This window comes from Coregonus clupeaformis, chromosome 34, assembly GCF_020615455.1.
Source record: "Coregonus clupeaformis isolate EN_2021a chromosome 34, ASM2061545v1, whole genome shotgun sequence".
Classification (NCBI taxonomy): Eukaryota; Metazoa; Chordata; class Actinopteri; order Salmoniformes; family Salmonidae; genus Coregonus; species Coregonus clupeaformis.
The window spans coordinates 24,394,190-24,420,275 of record NC_059225.1 but is presented as its reverse complement, the minus strand read 5'-3'; positions in this window follow the sequence as shown (position 1 = coordinate 24,420,275).

The window sequence follows — 26,086 nt, the reverse complement described above, 5'->3', positions numbered from 1 at the left end:
AATAGGATGAAAAGGGACATGTCATAGGCTTCAAGCCTATCATTGAAGGATAAGTCTAAGGGAGAAGGGGGGGACTTTATTCATGGTATGGTGTAACATTTGGGAAGATCATAGTGATAAATATTAGTTATACTTTCAGATAATATCACTGGGGTTAAATAAGGGATGCATTTGGAAGACTTGGTTGCAAGATCAGTTAGGCCAGTAGGGGCAGTGATGGGTCAGATTTTAGTTTCAGCTTTGATAACACTGTGTGATGTTTGTAATTTGTTACTGACCTTTGAGAAAGCTATGATATTGAGATAGGTTGGAGAGTGATTCCTGGAGACAACACTCAGATGTCGGTGTTGACTGTTCCTGATCTGGAGGAAGATGGATGGACTACTGATGGATAAATATCATTTTTTTATGAGTTGATTATTAAAAAAAAAAAAAAATTCAATATTGGGGTGATGTTGGTATGATTTATGAATCAAAGGGGGGAATAGGTTTATGTGATTCATGCATCATTTATATATCAGTTTATATTCTTAGTGGATATTGATGTTTAATTTGAAAGGGTTGTTTTGCAAAAGATACTGTTTGGTCGTTTCTTTTCTTTTCATTCCAGAAGCATTTGGGAGAACATGTGGAGATTGAAATACTCAAACAAAGACAATATGAAGGGACAATATGACTGGAGGAGATGAAACAAGGAGGGTGTGGCTGATTTCATCATCAACAATCCATTCATCCAAGTCAAGACTACAGGGGAGATGAAGTGTAGTGGACTACATTCCAGTGTCTGCAATGAAATATAGACATGTGTAATACATAATTGTGTAATAGTCTCAGGTATTAATTTTTGTAGAATGATGTTTGATGTTATTGAATACATGTGAGGATCTTAGATGTTTGTGTTTATTTCGTGAATGTTTAGGGACAGAGAGGCTAGGAAGGGAGAGATTCATTGTACGATCCGATGGGTTGACCAGCCGTACAGTGGATGTTTATGGATAGGATTTTGTTTGCAGGGGCTTACATGTGTATTTAATTGCATCATAGTTTCAAAATGCATTTACATGGTTTATGAGGTTATCTGGAGTACCGAGGTGGTTGCCTGGGGCAGAGGGACCGTGAGAGAATTTTACTGTCTTGATTGATGGATGGATATCTGAAAAGATGGCTGCCGGACAGTTTTTCGCTCTTACACTCCATAGAGATTTCTTCATATTTCATAGTAATGTATTCACACTTCATAAACAGTTATTGCATAGAAAGGTATTTACACTCTAGAGAATAATGTTTTTGGTTTAATGTTAAAGATACTCAATAAGATAAATTGTTACTAGTCATAATCCTATTCTGTTTGTTTTCGAGACGTTTAGTTCGCTCTCGAAGGGGGAATATAGTATCTGAAGATTATGCCTTTGTTAAATGGTTTTCATGAAGAAATGGAATGTGTTTATGTTAGTATCCAGAGGGAAGGTTTTAGGTGTAACGCCACATCCAGCAGACCGGAAGTGTCTTGGAGACTGGGGATTGGTCAGAAGAGGTCAGCTTCGTTGTTTATAAATAGGGGGGTTAGGCGAGGAAGACGTCAGAACGGCCATGGCAATCGGGGGAGCCGTTCTCCGGGTGTCATGTCACCTGTCATTTATGCTGTAACCTCGTGATTTTAATAAAAGCCTCTAACACGATGCAGCATAAAACGGACTCTTTGTTGACATCAATAATTGCCACCATTCATCATATACGACAATACAATGAAAACAAACTGTGAAACTCCTTGAAATACAAATATATGTACCAATTGCTTATTATAGGTTTTAAAGGTAGTTCAACTGTCCATCATTGCTCAAAGGTAATATTTTCCATTCTCGATTGTCACATAAACAACTTCACTAGGCTGATGATTACTCCAGTTCAGTCTAGAGATTGGAATTCATGACAGAATGAAATGGTAGCAGGTGTGAAGCCAGCAGAACACTGCAATTTTCCCCTCGGTGTGTGACTGACCATTAAGATTTCATGACCATCCCCTGGTTTCACATAGTCTCTCACATATACTCCGACCTCTATTAAGCCTGTCAGTTCTGGGAAAAACCATTAACATATTGTGTCATTCTTCCCCCCTTATCCCTCTCTACTCCCTCTTTTCACTCTCTCTTTCGGGTCTCCTGTAATTTTCACACAGCTCGCCGGTGGGTGAAGACTCAATTAACTTTAAATGTCTTTAGTGGTAGAGGTATAGGCGCCTGTGTTTGCCTATATGTCTGTGCTTCTCTCTCAGAGAGAAAGAGAGAGAGGATAAAGATAGTTAGAGGGGGGGAAGAAAGTGAGAGAGGGAGAGGGAGATCGATAGGTGTAGCACGAGCAAGTGGAAGGACGAGTGGAAGTTGAATGGGGTTTGGTTTTAATTTTCTAAATGATAAAATCCCTGTGGCTGAGGAGATTGCTGCTGTAGCTACCATTGTTTCCCATGGTGACAATGGCAGAGAACTCTTCTTTGTCAAGGCAACCACCAGCCACCTCTCCCATCTCTCCCCCTCCCTCCCTTCCACCCACCTACCTTCCCTCCACCTTCTCTCTCTCTTCCCCTCCCTCCATGTTCCCAACTCTCTCCCCCATCCATCCATACTTTCCCTCCCTCTCGCTGTCTCTCTCTGTATCTCTCTCTCCCTTCATCACCCCTCATTGTCCTGATGGTGCAGTCTCAAATCTCTAGCATATACTCTCCTCTCCTCTCCCAGTACAGGATCAGGATAGGGGAGCCTTGGAAAGTCGATTATACGATGGCAGGGATGTATTCTCCGAGGGGTTGAACCATTATATGGGTTGTGCCAGTGTTCAGTGCCTGGCCCTCGGCTCTCTCTGTAACCATGTTCAGGAGGAGGATATTTCACCACTGACGGTAATGTAACTGATATGGTATAAGGTCAACCATTTAAAACAGTAAAAGTAACATATACACACGCTAAAAGACACACACACACACACACACACACACGTGCATACATACACACACACACACACACACACACACACACACACATGTGCACACACACACACACACACACACACACACACACACACACACACACACACATACAGTGGGGAGAACAAGTATTTGATACACTGCCGATTTTGCAGGTTTTCCTACTTACAAAGCATGTAGAGGTCTGTAATTTTTATCATAGGTACACTTCAACTGTGAGAGACGAAATCTAAAACAAAAATCCAGAAATTCACATTGTATGATTTTTAAGTAATTAATTTGCATTTTATTGCATGACATAAGTATTTGATCACCTACCAACCAGTAAGAATTCCGGCTCTTACAGACCTGTTAGTTTTTATTTAAGAAGCCCTCCTGTTCTCCACTCATTACCTGTATTAACTGCACCTGTTTGAACTCATTACCTGTATAAAAGACACCTGTCCACACACTCAATCAAACAGACTCCAACCTCTCCACAATGGCCAAGACCAGAGAGCTGTGTAAGGACATCAGGGATAAAATTGTAGACCTGCACAAGGCTGGGATGGGCTACAGGATAATAGGCATGCAGCTTGGTGAGAAGGCAACAACTGTTGGCGCAATTATTAGAAAATGGAAGAAGTTCAAGATGACGGTCAATCACCCTCGGTCTGGGGCTCCATGCAAGAGCTCACCTCGTGGGGCATCAATGATCATGAGGAAGGTGAGGGATCAGCCCAGAACTACACGGCAGGACCTGGTCAATGACCTGAAGAGAGCTGGGACCACAGTCTCAAAGAAAACCATTAGTAACACACTACGCCGTCATGGATTAAAATCCTGCAGCGCACGCAAGGTCCCCCTGCTCAAGCCAGCGCATGTCCAGGCCCGTCTGAAGTTTGCCAATGACCATCTGGATGATCCAGAGGAGGAATGGGAGAAGGTCATGTGGTCTGATGAGACAAAAATATAGTTTTTTTGGTCTAAACTCCACTCGCCGTGTTTGGAGGAAGAAGAAGGATGAGTACAACCCCAAGAACACCATCCCAACCGTGAAGCATGGAGGTGGAAACATCATTCTTTGGGGATGCTTTTCTACAAAGGGGACAGGACGACTGCTCCGTATTGAGGGGAGGATGGATGGGGCCATGTATCGCGAGATCTTGGCCAACAACCTTTTTCCCTCAGTAAGAGCATTGAAGATGGGTCGTGGCTGGGTCTTCCAGCATGACAACGACCCGAAACACACAGCCAGGGCAACTAAGGAGTGGCTCCGTAAGAAGCATCTCAAGGTCCTGGAGTGGCCTAGCCAGTCTCCAGACCTGAACCCAATAGAAAATCTTTGGAGGGAGCTGAAAGTCCGTATTGCCCAGCGACAGCCCCGAAACCTGAAGGATCTGGAGAAGGTCTGTATGGAGGAGTGGGCCAAAATCCCTGCTGCAGTGTGTGCAAACCTGGTCAAGACCTACAGGAAACATTTGATCTCTGTAATTGCAAACAAAGGTTTCTGTACCAAATGTTAAGTTCTGCTTTTCTGATGTATCAAATACTTATGTCATACAATAAAATGCAAATTAATTACTTAAAAATCATACAATGTGATTTTCTGGATTTTTGTATTAGATTCCGTCTCTCACAGTTGAAGTGTACCTATTGTGATGTCACGAGAGGCTGGGTCCTGGAGGGACGTTACATCCCCCTGAGGTGGCTGCAAACCCAGACAGCTATGGCTCCATCTGCTGGTATGGTCGGGAACTCCACCCCTCTATGGCCAATCTTCCCACGCAGCTGAAACAAATGAGGAGCTGATGAGCTGGAGGGTTGGGAAGGGAAGAGACACAGTCTCCAACCGGGGCTCTCTGGAGGTCAAGAGTGCTGCACGTCCACTTCCATGAGGAATATAAGGATTTGGAGATACTTACCTTTGGGAAATACTCACCTTTGGATATATGCACCTGTGGAAATACGTGTGGGACATTTGGAAGGACGTTTTGCTGGGTTGGCCACTAGCTGCAACGTGGAATACAGTAAGACTGGGGAAAAGTTATTTGAGCGAGGGAGAGTTATGATTTTGGATGTGGAAGAGACATCCCTGAACTGTTAACCCTTAAAGAGCCACCAGAGAACAGAATTGTGTTATACTTTCGTTAGTTTCCCAAGACCTTTAATAAAATCCTTGTTTTGTTTGAACCTTGTCTCCTTGCACTACTTGAGCAATCCCGCTGAAAGCTGGGTAGCCTCTCGTGACGTCACACTATGATAAAAATTACAGACCTCTACATGCTTTGTAAGTAGGAAAACCTGCAAAATCGGCGGTGTATCAAATACTTGTTCTCCCCACTATACATACGATCTTGATTTACCTTCTGAATATCATATTACATTTGTATTCACAATGAGTACACAGTATATTTTGGCATATTATATGGCAATAGTTGATTTGACAGGCTTACAGATTACATTTGGATATGAAAAAGCATGAGTTGACCTTAAACCCAAGTGAAATAACCTCCAAAGCTCTCCCCATGTGAATTTGCATGTGTGTAAGTATGTGCGTGCGTAGGTGCGTGCGTGTGTATGTGCGTGTGTGTATAATAAAAATCACTAATGTTGAGCATGCTATCATGAACATTTATCCAAACAGTTATTTAATAAGATATGCTGTTCATTTATCACCCATAGATTTGATTGATCTACTTCTTCTGGGCTTTAATCCATAAATGTCAGCTTTGTGGGTATGTTTAGGGGGAATTCAAAGAAATAAATTCATGATCAATTATTGTCAGAGCACTGCTGAAGTATAGTCTAAAATAGAGAGTGTGTTTTTCTACAGGGGGGGGACAGAGTGAGAGAAAGATATAGAGAAATAGAGAGAAACAAACAGACAGAGATAGAGACAGAAGGCGCGAGAGAGAGCGCGCGAGAGAGAGCGCGAGAGAGAGCGCGCGAGAGAGAACGATTTTTCAACACTACATGGAATGAGTGTACCGCACATTGCCCATCTGTACTATTGCTCCTCTTACCAGGGAAACCAGGATACAGTAAGCTGTGGTTGAATCATTCGGCTTTAAATAATGCACTTTACTTTAGACCTAAAATAAATTCAGAAAATAACTTTTTCGAGATGCGTTCAGTACTGCATAACATTCAGCAGCTTTGTAATGATGAGATGTACAAATATGTCCCATAGTGATTTTCAGACACAGCATGCACATTTGACAAAAAGTAATTAATTCACATAAGTATCATTAGATGATGATAACACATTGGTCAGTGTCTATAGGATAAGATGTGTAGGCAGGTGCGTAACGTGTGCCTGCCCCCCACTGATAATATACCATGATGAGTTTGATTGATTGGAAAAGAAATCCCCACTGTAAAGCGCCAGGCAGCTACTGGCTTTATGTGGCTTTGCACCAGTGACTGAATTTCTCATTTTATGATTGGATCCCCCCATCGCCAAATACGCTTTTGGTTGAGCCCGGTCCCCAGAGGCAGCCAGTTAGTGGTAAAGGGAAAAAGAGTTGAGCACAGCTTATAAGAAGAAAGGAGAAAAGCACAATTTCTCCTAACTTTCCCTTTTCATGGGTCTGAGATGTATTGCTTTGGTCTGCTGTAACAGTTCAGCAGTTTGCACTACCTGCTCTCTCTCTTTCTCTTTGTGGGCATATTTCCTCCAAATAATTCCTGGTGTACCGAATTTGAAAACATTGTGAGCTCTTGTTCACCCGACAGTGCCTTCAGAAAATATTCACACCCCTTTACTTTTTCCACATTTTGTTGTGTTACAGCCTTAATTTAAAACCATTCCATATAGCTTAGTAGTGCTCAGGGATTTCACCTTGAGAACAATGGTGACTTCAAAACAGTTATAGAGTTTAATGGCTGTGATAGTAGAAAACTGATGATGGATCAACAACATTGTACTTACTCCACAATACTAACCTAAATGACAGTGAAAAGAAGGAAGCCTGTACATAATAAAACTATTCCAAAACATGCATTATGTTTGCAATAAGGCACTAAAGTAAAACTGCAAAAAATTTGGCAAATAAATTAACTTTATGTCCTGAATACAAAGCGTTATGTTTGGGGTAAATCCAACACATCACTGAGTACCACTCTTCATATTTTCAAGCATGGTGGTGGCTGCATCATGTTATGGGTATGCTTGTCATCGGCAAGGACTAGGGAGTTTTTTTTTAGGATGAAAATAAATAGAATAGAGCTAAGCACAGGCAAAATCCTAGAGGAAAACCTGGTTCAGTCTGCCTTCCAACAGACACGGGGATACAAATTCCCCTTTCAACAGGAAAAAAACTAAAACACAAGGCCAAATATACAGTGGAGTTGCTTACCAAGACGACATTGAATGTTCCTGAGTGGCCTAGTTACAATTTTGACTTAAATCGGCTGGAAAATCTATGGCAAGACTTGAAAATGGCTGTCTAGTAGGGGTGTAACGATCCATCTACTACATCGATGTATCGATTTATATTCCTATGATCCAACTACATCGATCTGTGCTCGGCGAGTTGGCCTTTTGGACAACATATATCAATCTAACATCGTTTTAAAATGTAATAAATCGATTGTATCGATACTAGGAAATAACCCATTGGATTTAAGCACGTCAGACTTTATATGGATGTTTTTTCTTAGCACTTTTAATGATAAAGGCTTTAAACATTACTCGATTCAGTCTGCCTATCCGCCAGCAGCAGCGCAAAGGCGCAAAGACAACAAAACATAGCATGGCGGACGACAGAGGAGAAGCCGACGAGCGAGAAATTATCAAGCCACCATTGCGGTCCTTACAAGAAACAGGAATCTAGGAAACTTCACCTGCACTGTCCAGTATCCAGGTATTTATTTCAGTCACACTGGTTGAATTTTTGGCTAAAAGGTTACTGAATCGATTTCAAGTCACTGAATCGTTTCGGATCGTATCGTTCTAAATGAACCAATATCGTCCTTGAATCGTATCAACAACCACGAATCGTGATACAAATCGAATCGTTGTTAAAACGAATCGTTACACCCCTACTGTCTAGCAATGGTCAACAACTGACTTAAAAATAATGTGCAAATATTGTACAATCAAGGTGTACAAAGCTCTTAGAGACTTACCCAGAAAGACTCACAGCTGTAATCGCTGCCAAATGTGATTCTAACATGTATTGACTCAGGGGTGTGAATGAGACATTTCTGTATTTCATTTTCAATAAATTTGCAAACATTTCTAAAAACATGTTTTCACTTTATCATTATGGGGTATTGTGTGTAGATGAGTGAGAAAAAACATATTTAATAAATATTGAATTCAGGCTGTAACACAACTAAATGTGGAATAAGTCAAGGAGGATGAATACTATCTGAAGGCAATGTATACAGTATGCCGAGGAAATTCACGTGTTATTATCACAGCTGGGTATATACCGCAAGCAAACACCAAGGTGGCACTCAGTGATCTGTACAAGATCATTAGCCAGCAAGAATCCTCTCACCCGGAAGCAGTCTTTATTGTCGCGAGTGACTTTAACCAAGCAGGTCTAAAACACATTTTCCCAAAATATCACCAACATGTATCCTGCCCCACAAGAGGATCCGCAGTGCCTGACCATGTATACGCAAACATCCACGACACATACAAAGCCATCCCCCGCCCCCACTTCGGCCGATCAGATCACATCTCTCTGTCCCTACTCTCTGCCTACAAGCAGCAGCTCAAGAGGTTGCTTACAACACAAAGAATAGTGAGGCGCTGGACAGAGGAGGCAGATTCAATGCTCCAGGATTGTTTTGAGAATACTGATTGGAATATGTTTAAAAGATTAATCTACCCAGGACTCATCCACCAACATTGAGGAATATACATTCAGTCACAGGCTTCGTTAAGAAATGTGCTGATGACTTTGTACCCACAATAACAATCCGGACAAACCCCAGCCAAAAACCCTGGACGAAGGGGGATATCCATACAATGCTGAGAGCCCGTACTGCAGAATTCAATGTCAGCAGAATGAACCCCTATGACACACACAAGGCAAAAAGGTACAAGCTCCACAGATCCATTAGGGATGCAAAAAGACAATACAGTCCCAAACTTGAATGGATGTTCGACAACTCAGACTCACGTTACATGTGGTAAGGACTACAGACTATCACAGACTACAAAGGAAAGTCCAGCTGTGCGGTGCCCACCGAAGCCACCCTCCCAGATTAGCTTAACACATGCTCGCAATCGCGAGCCATCTAGGAAGACACTCACTGCTCTGGATGACCAGGTGCTTTTACTCTCCGAGGCTGACGAGATGAAAACTCTCAAAATAGTTAATTCTCACAATACTCGGCCCAGATTGCATCCCTGGCCTGTCCTCAGAGTGTGTGCTGATCAGCTGGCAGGCGTCTTCTCAGACATCCCTGTCCCAGGCTGTAGTCCCCACCTGCTTTAAGGAGACCACCATCGTCCCGGTGCCGGTGCTATTCACATGGGCGTAACACATTTAAAGAAGAGGAACACCTATGTGAGAATGCTATTAATTGACTACAGTTCAGCATTCAACACTATTGTTCCCTCCATGCTCGACACCAAGCTCAGAGCCCTGGGTCTGGAAACCACCCTCTGCAACTGGATCCTGGACTTCCTGACAGGAAGACCACAGGCTGTGAGGATTGGCAACAACACCTCCTCCACACTGACTCTTGACACAGAGCCTTCCAGGGGTGTGTCCTCAGTCCTCTGCTGTACTCCCTGTTCACCCACGACTGCGTAGCTTTGTTCGACACCAAATCCATCATCAAGTTTGCTGACAACACCACGGTTGTAGGCCTGATAACCAACAATGATGAGTCAGCCTATAGGGATGAGTTAAGTGAACTGGCATTGTGGTGTCATGACAACAACCTCAACGTCAGAAAAACAAAAGAGTTGATTGTTGACTTCAGGAAGCAGAGGAAGGAACATGCCCCGATCCACATCAATGGGACTGTAGTAGAGAGAGTCACAAGTTTTAAGTTACCTGGCGTCCACATCACTGAGGACTTGTAATGGACCAACAACACCACCATTCTTGTCAAGAGGGCGCAACAGGCGGCTGTAGAAATTTGGAATGACGCCCCAAATACTACCGCTGCACCATCGAGAGCGTCCTGACCGGTTGCATCACGGCCCGGTACAAGAATTGCTCCATATTTAACTGCAAGGCCCTCCAGCGGGTGGTGAAAATGGCCCAGTACATCACTGGGACCGTGCTTCCACCCATCCAGGTCATCTACTCGAAATGGTGACTGAGGAAGGCACTCAGCATCATCAAGGACCTCACCCACGCCAGCTACGAGCTGTTCTCTCTCTTAAAGCAATTTGACACATAATTTAAAACAAGAGTAGCAGCTGAAACTGTGCAATGTTCATGTCTAAACCCGGATTGGTGCACATTAAGAATAGAGTGAGAAGTTAAAAAAGTTCTTAGCTGAAAGTTAGTCAGGGATTCTAAAACTTTGGAAAGGCAAGATCATTTGGAAATTGGACGGTAGTTATCTAAGTCAGAAGGATCTCCTCCTTTATGTAGTGCCACTTTCCAGATCTTAGGGATAACAGCAGAAACAATTGTCAAGTAAAAAATATAGGTCAGTGGTTCTGCAATAAGTGGGGCAGAGAGCTGCAGTAAGAAGGGATTAAGTGAATCAGCCTAGTGATGTTTTTTTTTTTTTTACATCAATCTTTAGCAAAGCACTTAGTATATCATAGACATCAAAGGGTTTCAATGAAATTAAAGTTTGTGAGTCTGTTAGTGCATCATTCTCTACAATTTGTTCTGAGGTGAAAAAAGCACTCCCTCTAGTGGGATGACATGACATTTCAGAGATTATCCTTTCAAAGAGGTTGTTACAGACTGTGATTTTTCCATTTATGTTTTGAAGTTGGACTTTAGCACATAGGGCGCACCGATTGGTGTCACCTTGTTAGTCAGTATGTGTTACACCTGTGCTGGTTGCCATCTCGTTAATGGGAAGGTGTTTCACCTGTGCTGTCCCAGTTGCTATTTAAGAGTGGCTAGCCCAGTGCTCCAATTGTCTTGATAGATGCCGAGGTTTAACACCTTTAGTTGGCGTTTTGCGCCACCTTTTTGGTTTGCTTCCTGTCTTCAAGTTTGGTGTGGGTTTTTCTTTTGTTTGCCTCTTAATGGGCACAGTGTGGTGCTAGGACAACAACCTCTTCCTCAATATGAGCAAGACAAAGGAGCTGATCGTGCACTACAGGAAAAGGAGGGCCGAACACATCCACATTCACATCAACGGGGCTGTAGTGGAGCAGGTCGAGAGTTTCAAGTTCCTTGGTGTTCATATCACCAACAAACTGTCATGGTCCAAACACACCAAGACAGTCGTGAAGAGGGCACAACAATGCCTTTTCCCCCTCAGGAGACTGAAAACATTTGGCATGGGTCCCCAGATCCTCAAACAGTTATAAAGCTGCACCATCGAGAGCATCCTGACCCGTTGTATCACCGCCTGGTATGGCAACTGCTCGGCATCTGACCATAAGGTGCTACAGAGGGTAATGCATATGGCCCAGTACATCAATGGGGCCAAGCTTCCTGCCATCCAGGACCTCTATACCAGGCGGTGTCAGAGGAAGGCCCAAAACATTGTCAAAGACTCCAGTCACCCAGGTCATTGACTGTTCTTTCTTGCTACCGCACGGCAAGCGGTACCTGAGAGCCAAGTCTAGGTCCTGTACCCCCGCACATTGACTCGGTACCTGTACCCTCTGTATATAGCCTCATTATTGTTATTTTATTGTTACTTTATTTTTTTAAACTTTAGTTATTTAATAAATATTTTCTTAACTCTATTTTCTTAAAACTGCATTGTTGGTTAAGGGCTTGTAAGTAAGCATTTCACGGTAAGGTCTACACCTGTTGTTTTCGGCGCATGTGACCAAATTTGTTTTATTTGATTTAGTGGGCGATCATGGTGGGTGTCTTTTAGGTCTGTTTTTGTTGCTATGCAACTTTCAGTGGACACCCCATGAGTGTCTTTTAGAACCCCTCCTAAAACCCCACCTGTTTTGTATTGGTTGTTGTCAGTGACTTTTTGTTAGTTCTTCTTCTGTTTGAGCAACATTTTTGGTTTTCTTGCTGAGGAACGTAACACGTTGGCCAGCTGAAGCAAAATGGTTATTAAAAGCATGAACAATTTCAATTTAGTCTAGAATGGGACCAGAGGCTGTCAACCAGCTGGTGCAATGAGGGGGTGGAGTTTTTTTTTCCAAAGATTTGACCACTTTCCAGAAATTGGCAGGATTACCACCATTCTCTGATACACAATTCACAAAATATGTTGATTTAGCGTTTTTAACCAGGGACAGACATCTTTTTCTCAAATGTCTGAAGGACTGACAATCAGACGTAGAATCAGTCTGTCTAGCCTTATCCCAAGCAACATTTATTTCCTGTAATTTCTCAGACAATTAATGTGTAAACCAAGGATTACATCGGTCTTTTACCCTTAGTTTTTTGTATGGCACATGTTTATCTGCAACAAAGTTAAACAGGGAAATAAAAAAAGTTAAGGGCCTGATCCGAGTCAGTGATATTGTTGCTCATTAAAATTCCAAAAATGTCTCTTTATAATAACGTGTGAGCTAGATTTTGACAGTTTAACATCTCTTATACAGGCAACGGGACAAGGGTCACTGAACTTATTGGCAAATATCCCATTGGCTGTAAACGTATGAGGGGCATTTGTTACAATAATATCTAATAGAGTAGATGTTTAAAGTTGGGGCGAGTTGGTTTAGTTATCAGCGGCGTTAGATTTAGCTCAGTACAAATATCTTTCAGCCCATCAGGTAACCATCAACAAATCTAGATTAACATTACCCACTATCAGTAATTCAGATTGAGCATAGTTAGACAGCAGGTCAGCCAATTTTCTAAGAGCACATATGGAGGCCGAGGGAGGCCGATAAATTCCCACTTGCCTCAGATGGGCATTTTTACCAAGTTCCACGTTTAGGACTAGACATTCAGATTGCTTAGGGACAGAGGTGGTGATGGATATTGAAACATATATTGCTCGTTATGTATATGGTGACACCCCCTCTTCTGCCAACCCAGATCTAAAAATGTTAGAACCAGTCAGATACACATCAAAGTCTGGCATAGACTTCTTTAGCCAAGATTCAGTTATAACCAGAACGTCCGCGTTGGTTTGAGAAGCTAAAGTTACAATAACATTTGTTTTCAAAATTAAACTTCTGGCATCTACATGAATCAGTTCAAGGCCGCAGCTGCGGGATTTCAGATCAGATGGTGTTTCTAATACAAACATGCCATGTTCAACAGGTAACCCCCTACTAGAAAATACCATGGGGTTGGCTCGAACTATGCTTAGTTGGTAACCCCTTCTTTGAAAATAGCATAGGGCTAGCTTGAATTGGCATAGATACACGATTGTCTAGAACTGTACCATTGGGCCGATGTCTTGAGCTAGGACGTGGGTTAAAACAAGAGTCAATGATGGTTACTTGTTGCAGGCCTGCAGTATGATGATAATGCTGATGTCGCAGAGATAACGATTTACAGGCAGAGTAAAAAAATAAGAGATAATAACTGATGTATTTTTCCAGATCTATACAGGCCATTGGTAAATACACCAAAAATAAAATGAAACAAATAGACTCTAGCCTGTTAAACATTCTTCTTCTTCTTCAGTGGGGTTTATCGGCGGTTGGCATTCAATGTTATGGAGCATTACCGCCACCTACTGTACTGGAGTGTGAGACAGGGAGAATCTAAACCCTACCTATCAGCCCCGTTGCTCTTAAAAAAGATAACAAAATATTTGAGACTATATCTAATGACGTTCTACTCAATATACTCTTTAAAGTAATTTCCTGTATCCCCTTCTCCCTCATACTAGATCTCATCCTCTCTCTTTCCCTCTGATACTGCACACACTGTAGCAATACATGCGCCACGGTCTCTGTTTCCTGACAATAATCACACTTTCCTGTTGGATGCTTTCCTATCACATTTAATATCTTATTCAACTGGCTGTGTCCCACCCTTAATCTTGTAAAAATAGCCTCTTCTCTTCTGTCCCTTCCTGCCGTCCTCCCCTCCCCGACTTTCCTCTGTACTTGAAATAAATGCCTTCCCTTATTATCTCTATTCCACTGCAACTGCCATCTCTGCACCATCACTGTATATATCAGTCTTTTTGCCTCTGCCTTGCTCATTGAAACTTCAACGTCAACATTCCCACTACTATGTGCACGTTTAGCCAGTACATTCACTGCCTCATTCCCCTCCACCCCCACATGGGCTGGGACCCAAGTAAATCTTATCTGTATAACCATCTTTTTAATCCTGCCATTGGTTTATAGCATATCATAAAGCAGGTATTGTCTGCTACGTGATCTAAAGAACTGGAGACTCATTAACACTGCACATAAATCAGAGCAAATAACTATTCTGTTTTGTTTGCTTCCTTCACCCACTACAAGGCCAACAGTATGGCCATCAGCTCCGCCGTATATACAGCCAGATGATCTGTAATAAGTTTCCTGACTTCCACCTCACATTCCTGCACTACAAATGCTGACCCAGTACGTCCTGTCCTTGGATCTTTTGAACCATCTGTGTAAATGCCCACAAAATCCTGATACACAGTATCCAGACGTCTCTTAAACAAATCAGATGGATCAACACTCTCCCTATCTTTCTGTAGTCTCTCCAACACTTCTAGATCAACTACTGGAGGCGGGAGTTGCCTTGGTGGATTTAAAGAAATAGCTACCGTTGGACTAAACTCCCTTCTATACATTTACATTTACATTTTAGTCATTTAGCAGACGCTCTTATCCAGAGCGACTTACAGTTAGTGAGTGCTTTTTTTCATTCATTACCAGTTTCAGCTGAGGTCTAGAACTTAAGGAATGATTTGTACCAAATACAATGCTCTTAGTTTTAGAAACGTTCAGGGCTGGTTTATTACTGGCCACACATTCCTGGTTTATTACTGGCCACCCAACTCTTTGTTAAGGGTTTCAGTGACTACATTAGCAGTGGCTGCTGATACGTATATGGTTGAATCATCAGCATACATGGACACACATGCTTTGTTTAATGCCAGTGGTAGGTCATTGGTAAAAATAGAAAAGAGTAGAGGGCCTAGAGAGCTGCCATGCGGTACACCACACTTTACATGTTTGACATTAGAGAAGCTTCCATTAAAGACAACCCTCTGAGTTCTATTAGATAGATAGCTCTGAATCCACAATATGGCGGAGGTTGAAAAGCCATAACACATACGTTTTTTCAACAACAGGTTATGGTCAATAATATCAAAGGCTGCACTGAAATCTAACTCACAGCTCCCACAATCTTCTTATTATCAATTTCTTTCAACCAATCATCAGTGTCAGTGCAGTACATGTTGAGTGCCCTTCTCTATAAGCATGCTGAAAGTCTGCTATTTCTCTGTAAACAAATTTGGTCAAACAATTTGTACATTGTATTTGGTCAAACAATTTTTTCCAACAGTTTGCTAAGAGCTGGCAGCAAGCTTATAGGTCTGCTGTTAGAACCAGCTTTACCACTCTTGGTTAGAGGAATGACTTTGGCTTCCCTCCAGGCCTGAGGACAAATACTTTCCTCTAGGCTTAGATTAAATATATGACACATAGGAGTGGCTATAGAGTCAGTTACCATCCTCGGTAGCTTTCCATCTAAGTTGTCAATGCCAGAAGGTTTGTCATTATTGATCGATAACAACAATTTCTCCACTTCTCCTACACTAAACTTTTACAAAATTAAAACTTGCAATTCTCTTTTATGCATGAATACGATGGCTCACTGTTCATTGTTGGCATTTCCTGCCTAAGTTTGCCCACTTTGCCAATGAAGTAATCATTAAAATAATTGGCAACATCAAATGGTTTTGTGATGAATAAGCCATCTGATTCGATGAAAGATGGAGTTGAATGTCATACAGTCCCATCTCCTTCGCCTGGGTATTACCCACCCACCCAAAGCTTGTGTTCTGTCTTCACTCATGTTCCCAGCATGCCTGTAAAATCCCTTTCGCAGGATGAGACACCCCATGTCCTTGTAGGTTGACCCAATAATTCATTGCCAGCTGCTGTCTCCTAATCTGCAATGACATATCCCCCATCTCCACCTGTAATGCAGCCACTGGGGACGTCAGAAACGCCCCACTACATATTCTGAGTCCTTGCCACTGTATGACATCTAGCCTTTCCAATAAGGTCTGGGCTGCCGAACCATATGCTATTCTGCCATAGTCTATTACAGATCGGATCAATGCAACATACATGGTCTTCAATGAGGAACGCCCAGCCCCCAACTCCTTTCCCGTCAGACAGAGCATCACATTTAGCACCTTCTTACAGTTTCCCACCACTCTCTCAATGTGTTCTGCCCAGGTCAGTCTAGTGTCAAAGTATACCCCAAGGAACCTGAAGGCCCCCACCCTCTCCAAGTTTATCCCATATAACCTCAAGCATACCTCATCTCCCACCTTCCTCCTGGTAAAGAACACTGTTTGAGTTTTCTCTACAGAGAACCTGAATCCCCACATTAATGCCCACCGCTCTACCTCATCAATTGTTTCCTGTACCTTCCTGACTATGTATGGCACATTTCTTCCCCTCTTCCATAAGGCCCCATCATCTGCAAATAACAACCTCCCTATAGCTGGCTGTACCTGAGAGTAAACATCATTGATCATGATTGAGAACAACAGAGGACTAATCACGCTCCCCTGTGGTGTTGTAAACATTCTGCAACAAACAATTCACTCTCAACAATTTGTGCACTCGCTCTCTTTCCAGTCAAATAGTGGGCGTGACTGCTGGGTTGGGTCAAAGAAGTCAGGTGAATGAATGGCTACATAGCTAGATAGCTAGCTAACTACACTGTACAATTCATAATAGACTGTTACTATGTAGTCAGCTAGATAGCTATACATATTGCCAGACAGTAAATAAATAATTTATTTAACAAAAACAGATATTTCTGTCATATGATAATGGTATTTTTTCACATGATTATGGCAGTGTTCAAAGACAGACAATAGAGAGAGTGAGAAAGAGAGCACCACCCATGTTGAGGCAGGGAGAGGACAAACATGTCATCAGGTGAGCATTTCAGTTACAGTATAAGGTGCCATCAGTTCAACTCCTCATGTTTGCTGACTGTAGCCCAAGTGCGAAAACAAAACAGTTGTTGCCTGCATTCTTATTTCATTTGGTGCTTATTTCTCTCATTAAAATGCAAATCAATTTATAACATTTTTGACATGCATTTTTCTGGATTATTTTGTTGTTATTCTGTCTCTCACTGTTCAAATAAACCTACCATTAAAATTATAGACTGATCCTTTCTTTGTCAGTGGGCAAACGTACAAAATCAGCAGGGGATCAAATACTTTTTTCCCTCACTGTATTGGTATTTCAGTTGTGATTGGGGTATACTGACCAAATTATCAGCAATTTTTTTTATGTATTTTCCATAAAAAATTCACCTGAATTTTTAGGCCCTCGGAACCCATAGAGGGGTGTTGCCACCAGAACTCATTGACCCTGACCCCCACCAATATCCAACACAAAGTTACACCCTTGTGTGTAGGACAGGCTGTGGCAGGTGAGAGCCGTAGAGGTTGCTTTCTCTTTGACATAAAAATGAAACATGGCCAGCACTTGAATATGATTTGCAATGGATTTTTTTTTTTTTTATGTTGTAACTGAGAGCAACATGTCTTCATTCGGCTTATGTCTTCCTCTGTGTGTGTGTGTGGTGTCTCTTCCGTATTTCTCTTAGTCCTCTGAGATCTTTGCTCTTCCACCAGGGGGCAGTGTTGAACAGTTATGGGTCCACCCCATCTGTGTGATTACATCTCTCCATTGAGGAGAGGTCAACCGACATGTACGACAGCGTGTTCCAGTTCCTGCCAGTATCCAGCAACTTCACACAGCCATTGAAGAGGAGAGGGACAACATTCCACAGGCCACAATCAACAGCCTGATCAACTCTATGCAAAAGACATGTGTCGCACTGCATTAGGCAAATAGTGGTCACACCAGATACTGTTTTTCTGATCCACGCCCCTACTTTCTTTTTTTAAAGGTATCTGTGACCAACAGATGCATATCTGTATTCAGTTATGTGAAATCCATAGATTAGGGCCTAATTCATTTAATTCAATTGACTGAATTCGTTATATGAACAGCAAGTCAGTAAAATCTTTGAAATTTGTTGTAGGTTGCGTTTATATTTTGTTCAGTGTTTATTTTTTATTTTTTTATTTAACTAGGCAAGTCAGTTAAGAACAAATTCATATTTACAATGACGGCCTACACCGGCCAATCCTGGACGACGCTGGGCCAATTGTGCGCCGCCCTATGGGAATCCCAATCACGGCCGGTTTTGATACAGCCCGGAATCGAACCAGGGGGTCTGTAGTAACGCCTCAAGCACTGAGATGCAGTGCCTTAGACCGCTGTGCCACTCGGGTGTACACTCAGTGTACATAAATGTACACACAAACACTACTGTAGCAATGAATTCAATCGCACATGCTAGAGCTGCAGTATGCAGCATGCACAGGCACACTTCAATATTACGTTCTCACTCTCCGACAATGTGTACGTGCATTAAGTTGTTTGGTTTGAAAGTACTTGTACACTCTGAACTTTTATGTATCATGGTGGTTTGTTTACCAGTCATGGTAGATAGCTACTACTGAATGTTGAAATGACCCTGGTGCCACATTCCTTGTTCCAGGTGCCATGGGTAGAATTATGGCCACCAGCTTTGAATGTGAAATGTTTTGTCAGATGAATTTACACGTGGCATCCTGGCAGCAAGGTGAGTCAGTGTCCTCTACGAGGCACACACACGTAAGTACACACACACACACACACACACACACACACACACACACACACACACACACACACACACACACACACACACACACACACACATCACCATCTGACTCAGTGGCTCCATCCAAATTCCAAATTGCACCCTGTTCCCTAAATAGTGCACTACTTTTGACCAGGGCCCATACACAGCAAAACTGGATCCGCTATGCACAGCAAATTCCAGCATTAAAAAGAGAACCATTTCACACAGAGTGTTAAATCAACAATGAAAGTGTTGAATCTGTTGACTCATATAGACACAGGAACAGTCTTAAATTAACACACTGCTTAGTGTAAAGCCTTATTCAAATATTTTCCAGAGTGCCTTGCCTTTCGAGTAAATTGTAGAGTTACCACCCATGACTGTATTTGTGACCAACCGGCTCGATTCGGTCTTATGTAGCAAAATTTGAAGTTTTTTAAATTGGATAAAGTAGAGACTCCGAGCTATAAAATGGTATATCATACACTACAGTTGAGGAACAATGGAAAAGGAATTCTGCTTTAAAAGTTGATCAACTTGTAACCTCACTTTTGAGAAAATGGTCCTTGAATGTTTTGGTAAAACTACTGGAGAGCTCTTCTTTGTTTACACCCATTCAGCATTGTTCACACCGTCTTAAGCCTTAGCCCCACCCATCTCTTTAAGGATTCACACGTGAGGCCATGTAATAAACAACCAAAAATGTCAAGACTAAAGGCTGGTTTATACTACGGGTGTATTCGTGAATTCAATCTGGAGTGCCAGAGTGTGCTCTGGGCGTTCGTAAACTCAGAGCGTTGTCATATTGTCTGTTCGTAAATTCAGAGCGTTTCGCTCTCGGAGTGTTCAGAGCGCACACTGGACGCTCTGGCCAAGGAGCAGGGTTGATCCGAGCATTCTGACCTAATAACAGTAGTCAAGCTCCCAAGCTAACTGGCTAACGTTGGCTAGCTTGCTAACTACTTCCAGACACATGAGAGAACAGCTCACTGACCATTTTACTCGCCCTAGCAGAGCACTAACTGTGCTGCTGCCAACAATTTAATGACCCTTTTTTGCCAACGTTTACTGACACCGGCCATATTCAACTGGTGTTCAGCGTTCATAAATACTGCAACCTGGCACACTCAGACGAGAGTGCTCTGAACTCAAAGTAGATAGCCAGAGCGAATTTACCAGCTATGTCTATCGACAGCTGTCGCAGTGACATCATGAACATTCTACTGAAATGGTTACTTGCATGCTGGAGTCTTTTGTTTAGCGTTACCACCCTGCATGAATCTGCAGGTAGCTACCCAACCAGGTTCAATGTTAGCTAGCTAACATTAGGCTATAACTAGTGATGCAAATGGCTCTGAGATTAAAATAATATTACTACACAGATCATACACGTAACGTTAGCTAGCGAGCCAGCCAGTTAACGTTAGCTAGCTAGCTAACAGTACTCTTTAACTTGAAATGACAAAATTAGAAACTTGTAATATCTGAAAATGTAGCTAGCTAGACTATCTTACCCGTATTATTGGATGGATGCTTCTCCCTCTCTGTCACGGATGCCATGGTTGCCCTTAGTTTGAAGATGTAATCCGGAGACAGGTGTTTTATACAGCCTTCTGTGTGTTTTCTTTTCGACTCCCTCTGCATATTTGCAATCAAACGCTATAATTTTCTCAATCTCCTTAGCTATCAAACTCTAATTCCACCAGGCCTTCCACTGATTTCAAAACTCGGTCCTCCAGAAAGTGGAGAGCAATGCTTTTGCGGTTCTAATACATTATATCTTTAAAGAAAAGCCGTGCTCGAAAGGATTACCTACACATACTGATCAGCTCATGTTATACACAGAAGCGTGCTACATGGCAGACCAATCTGAACTCATCTCTCGGCATGTCCAGCCCTCCCATTATCTCAGCCAATCATGGCTAGCGGGAAGGTTCCTGTCTTTTTCCATGGCTAAATCATCTAGGCTCGTAATTTCACAATTGTATTCGTATTTACAGATGGCATACAAGTTTGTTATTAAGGCACATTAAAGTTAACATGTTCCAGAAGGCATTGCTGCCAAAAAAACACATTTTGATTTTTAAAAGAAGTTTACCTTCAAATGGCTCTCCTGTGAAGTAGTGACGCGTGATATGAACCTAGTTTCCTGAAACAAGTCACATTTGATAGTGACAGAGACATGATTGTTGCATTTATTCCTTTTAGGTCCTATTGACTTCACCAAGTGAGATCCTAAGAGAATATGTGATAATAAAATAAAAATATATAGACAATATCATATGCATTTCATAAGGCCTTATTTTGAGGGCCTAGTTTTACTCTAATACAGGGGCCTGAAACTGACACATTTCACTTTGAACCAATACCACGGCCATCATTATCGTATTTTCATGCAGGATCTATTGCAGATAGATTGTTTAAATTGTTTCTTTTAATAGCTATTTTTGTGCAGGGACATTGATTGATTGATTAATTCATCGTATGTTACTCAATTATAAATTACAAACATGTTCTAAACCAATCCAATACATTACTTTGAACTTATTGCACCTGTTACTGAAATGGTTGTTCCAGTTTAGATGCTTTAGGTAGTCTCTTCCCAACCCTGGCAGTCATTTTGAATACAGGTTGTGGGTGATTACAAATTCCAAAAGTTGGATATTCAACAAACTGGCTGGATTCCAATAGGAATTACACATCACCTTGCAAGATAGCATAATGTGGCCTGTAAACTTTGAGTTGCAGGATGTTGTATTATACTCTCAGGAAACAAAGTTAAGATTTGTTCCTCAGGGGGTACACTGTAGTGGCCATCCTTTGTACATTTAGCAAAAAGTACATAATTGTACCCCAGTTCATACTGTACCTCAGGCTTGCATGCAGGGTTGCAAAATCCCTGGTTGAAGGACTTCAGATTTTCTGCTTCTGGAAAACCTTAAGTTACCAGACTTTTACAACCCTACCTGCAAGTTTCATAACGCTGGCTTGTAAAGTGATGTATAATTCCTATTTGAATCCAGCCAGAGTTAAGCTATCCAAAAGTTTGATATTTTTATTCACCTGAGAACTGAATTCAGAATGCATGCCAAGGTTAGGAACATTGTGAGAAGATTACCTAAGGCATTTAAACAAGAACAAACATTTCAGTAACGGGTGTAAAAAATCTAACTGCTTGGATTAGTTTAGAAACATGTTATTTATCTTTGTGTAGAATACAATTAATCAATCAATGTACATGCACAAACATAGATATTGAAAAAAACAATTTACCTGTAATAGAGCATGCTGGGAAATAAAATGATGGGCGTGGTTTTGGTTCAAATGGATGTGTATGGTGTTTCAGGCCCCTGTATTATAGTGATGTGCAGTTCACAAACAATTTGTTCTTTTTGATCAACTATTTTTACTGACTTGAGAGTCATGATTCTTTCTCTGAGTGACTCGTTAATTTTGTTGGATATCCTAACTCTGGCTGGATTCCAATAGGAATTAGACATCACTTTGCAAGCCACCATAATGTGACTTGCAGGCCTGATGTGGCCTGTAAACCAGGAATTCCCTAACACCACTGTGTTAGGATAAAACTAGGCCACCAAAGTAAGGCTTATCATACGCTGAGTGTGAACATTATGACCCCTGCCATGACACAAACCAGGTTTCCATACAACCTTTTTATGCAAGTAATGTACATGTCGGAGAAAAAAATTACATGGCAGGCCAAATGTCAACAAAACTAAATTGAATTATGAGAGCAAATGTCGATGGAAACATTTTTATGCGCAAATATTGATATAATAACCATCAGTAAACTTGGAGTCACGCAATGACATGTTGTGCGGTCCTCGTCGGGAAAGCATGCAGTTTATTAGGCTAAAGATGAAATAAGTTATGATGAACTTCACAGGGTGGTGAAAGCGCAAGGTGATGAGCTTGATGCACCTTTTCAATAAATATCGAGGGTCTTATTCTGGTGACAAATAAAAATAATCTAGCTCTTTTGTCCATAATAATCTCTTCATGTAGGCTATACGTGTGCTCTAGCCAACAGTGCACAGAGTGCATGTGCCAATACCAGTGGGCACACATGCTATATAATGCAAACCATTTTGTGAGAAAACCATCACAAACCTTTTATTAGCAACAAGTAAATTAGATGGAAACACATCCCTGGTGGGAAAATCCTCATATTGTTTTTTTGTAGATTTTAGAATATTCACATGAAAATATATCGCCAATTGGATGGAAACCTAGCTAAAGACTGACCAGGTGAATCCAGGCGCAACTGAATATTGGGTGTTCTTAATGTTTTGTACACTCAGTGTATAGGTATTTTCCTAGAGTTACATTTTAAATAGCATTAGCCTGCATACTCACCAGGTTAAAGCCACAGTCCTGTAGCAGGAAATAATTCAATAACCATGTCTCTGTCACTAACAAATACAGTCATGAGTGGTAAATCTACAATTCACTTGAAAACAAAAGGCATCCTGGGAAATATGCAAATTTGGCCTGTTGCAAATTACTCTACAGTAGAGCTATGCAAACGCCATAATGAAGTTAATTTGAACACTTTAAGAGTTTAAAGGGGAACACTGCAACAGAGTAAAATTCGTAACACTTTCAAAACTTTTATTTTAACACCAGTTCAGTGGGACTCATATGTTCCCTAAAAATTGTGTACATTTAACACTTTCAGAGTTAAATGTACACCATTGATTTTGGTGCGATTAATGCAAATCGCGGCTATAAAGAAGACACTTCAAGTCATGTCAATCTTCAATCATTCATCTACACTTACATTGAGAATACTCTCAATTATGCATAATGTGCTGGTAAAGCCAATTAATCTGAACACACTTTACATGAACCTGAATAGTTATTCTGAAAGAGGCTGAAAAAGCCTACTTGTGTGTGTGAAATGCCTTTATTATGAGAGCGAGGTCAGTTGCGTAACATGTCTTGATCTTCGCATGCTTACAGTACAAGGAGAAAATAACTGCCTGAAGTAATAACAATTCATTAGGGAACTCAAACTCAATACCTGGTCTTAAGCATGTTTCCAGTAGACAAGTCTCCCCTACTGTCATTTTGTCAGAGTGTACCAATGCCAATGGACACATTGTTTTGAAAATCTACCCTTTTGCTGAGTGTGACAGATATGAGCACATGATGCTCCAACTAAAATCCCAAATTGTTTGTATAGTCAACTTACACACAGCTCTGACACACAAACTTACCCTACCAGACATGCCACCAGGGGACTTTTCACAGTCCCCAAATCCAGAACAAATTCAAGAAAGTGTACAGCATTACAGTATATAGAGCCATTATTGCATGGAACTCCGTTCCATCTCATATTGCTCAAATAAACAGCAAACCTGGTTTCAATAAACAGATAAAGCAACACCTCACGGCACAACGCCTCTCCCCTATTTGACCTAGATAGTTTGTATGTATGTATTGATATGTAGGCTACGTGTGCCTTTAAAAAAATGCATGTAGTTCTGTCCTTGAGCTGTTCTTGTCTATTAATTTTCTGTATTATGTTATGTTTCATGTTTTGTGTGGACCCCAGGAAGAGTAGCTGCTGCTTTCGCAACAGCTAATGGGGATCCTAATAAAATCTAAAATACCAAAATACCAAAATACCAAAATTTATGGAAATATGATAGCAAAGGATTGTCAACATTCAGGGCACTGGGAGAAATGTCGTTTGCAAGATTATCAAAAAAACAAGTAAATAGATGGGTTGGTTGCTTGCTGTGGGGATGTTTTTCAGCGGCAGGGACTGGGAGACTAGTAAGGATCTGTCAAGGGCTGATGTAAGTGTGGTGTGGAAGTCAGGCGCAGGACACCGAAGCTAGTCCAACAAAGTTTACTAGTAACCACTAGGCAAAAATACAATAAATGGCCTCAAAAACACACAGAGGCGAGCGATTACGCAAACTGTGCGTAAACTCCAAAACATCAAACAGAGCAAATACGCAGCACTAACTGACATGCGAAAAACAACACACAACCTAACCAATACAAAACAGGCAACTTATAGAACACATAATCAGACACAAACGGACACAGGTGCAATAGACAGACAAAAGCAATCAAACATAGAAACATTCAACGGTGGCAGCTAATATTCCGGGGACGACGAACGCCGAAGCCTGCCCGAACAAGGAGGAGGAGCAGCCTCGGCAGAATCCGTGACAGTAACCCCCCTTGACGCGCGGCTCCAGCCGTGCGCCGACCCCGGCCTCGGGGGCGGCCAGGAGGACGCGGACCCGGGCGCGTGGGATGCCCACGGTGGAACTCAGTCAGGAGGGATGGATCTAGGATGTCCCTCCTAGGCACCCAGCACCGTTCCTCCGGACCGTACCCCTCCCACTCCACGAGATACTGCAGACCACTCATCCGGCGCCTCGAGTCCAAGATGGTCCGGACCCTGTACGCCGGGGCCCCCTCGATGTCCAATGGGGGCGGAGGGGTCTCTTCTATCTCATCTTCTTGGAGTGGGCCAGCTACCACCGGCCTGAGAAGAGACACATGGAACGAGGGGTTAATATTCTTGTAATCAATAGGCAGTTGTAACCTGTAACACACCTCGTTCAATCTTCTCAGGACTTTAAAGGGCCCCACAAACCGCCGACCCAGCTTCCAGCAGGGCAGGCGGAGGGGCAGGTTTCGAGTCGAGAGCCAGACTCGATCTCCCGGTGCGTATACCGGTCCCTCACTGCGGTGGCGATCGGCGCTCGCCTTTTGTCGACTGATGGCCCGCTGCAGATGGACATGTGCAGCGTCCCATGTCTCCTCCGAGCGCCGAATCCACTCATCCACCGCAGGAGCCTCGATCTGGCTCTCGTGCCATGGTGCCAGGACCGGCTGATACCCTAAAACACACTGGAAAGGTGTTAAATTGGTGGAGGAGTGGCGGAGAGAGTGCTGGGCCATCTCTGCCCAGGGGATATACCTAGACCACTCCTCCGGCCGGCCCTGGCAATAGGACCTCAGAAACCTACCGACATCCTGGTTGACTCGTTCAACCTGCCCATTGCTCTCTGGGTGGTACCCCGAGGTAAGGCTCACCGAGACCCCCAAGCGTTCCATGAACGACCCCCAGACTCTGGAGGTGAACTGGGGACCTCGGTCAGACACAATATCCTCGGGGACCCCATAGTGCCGGAACACG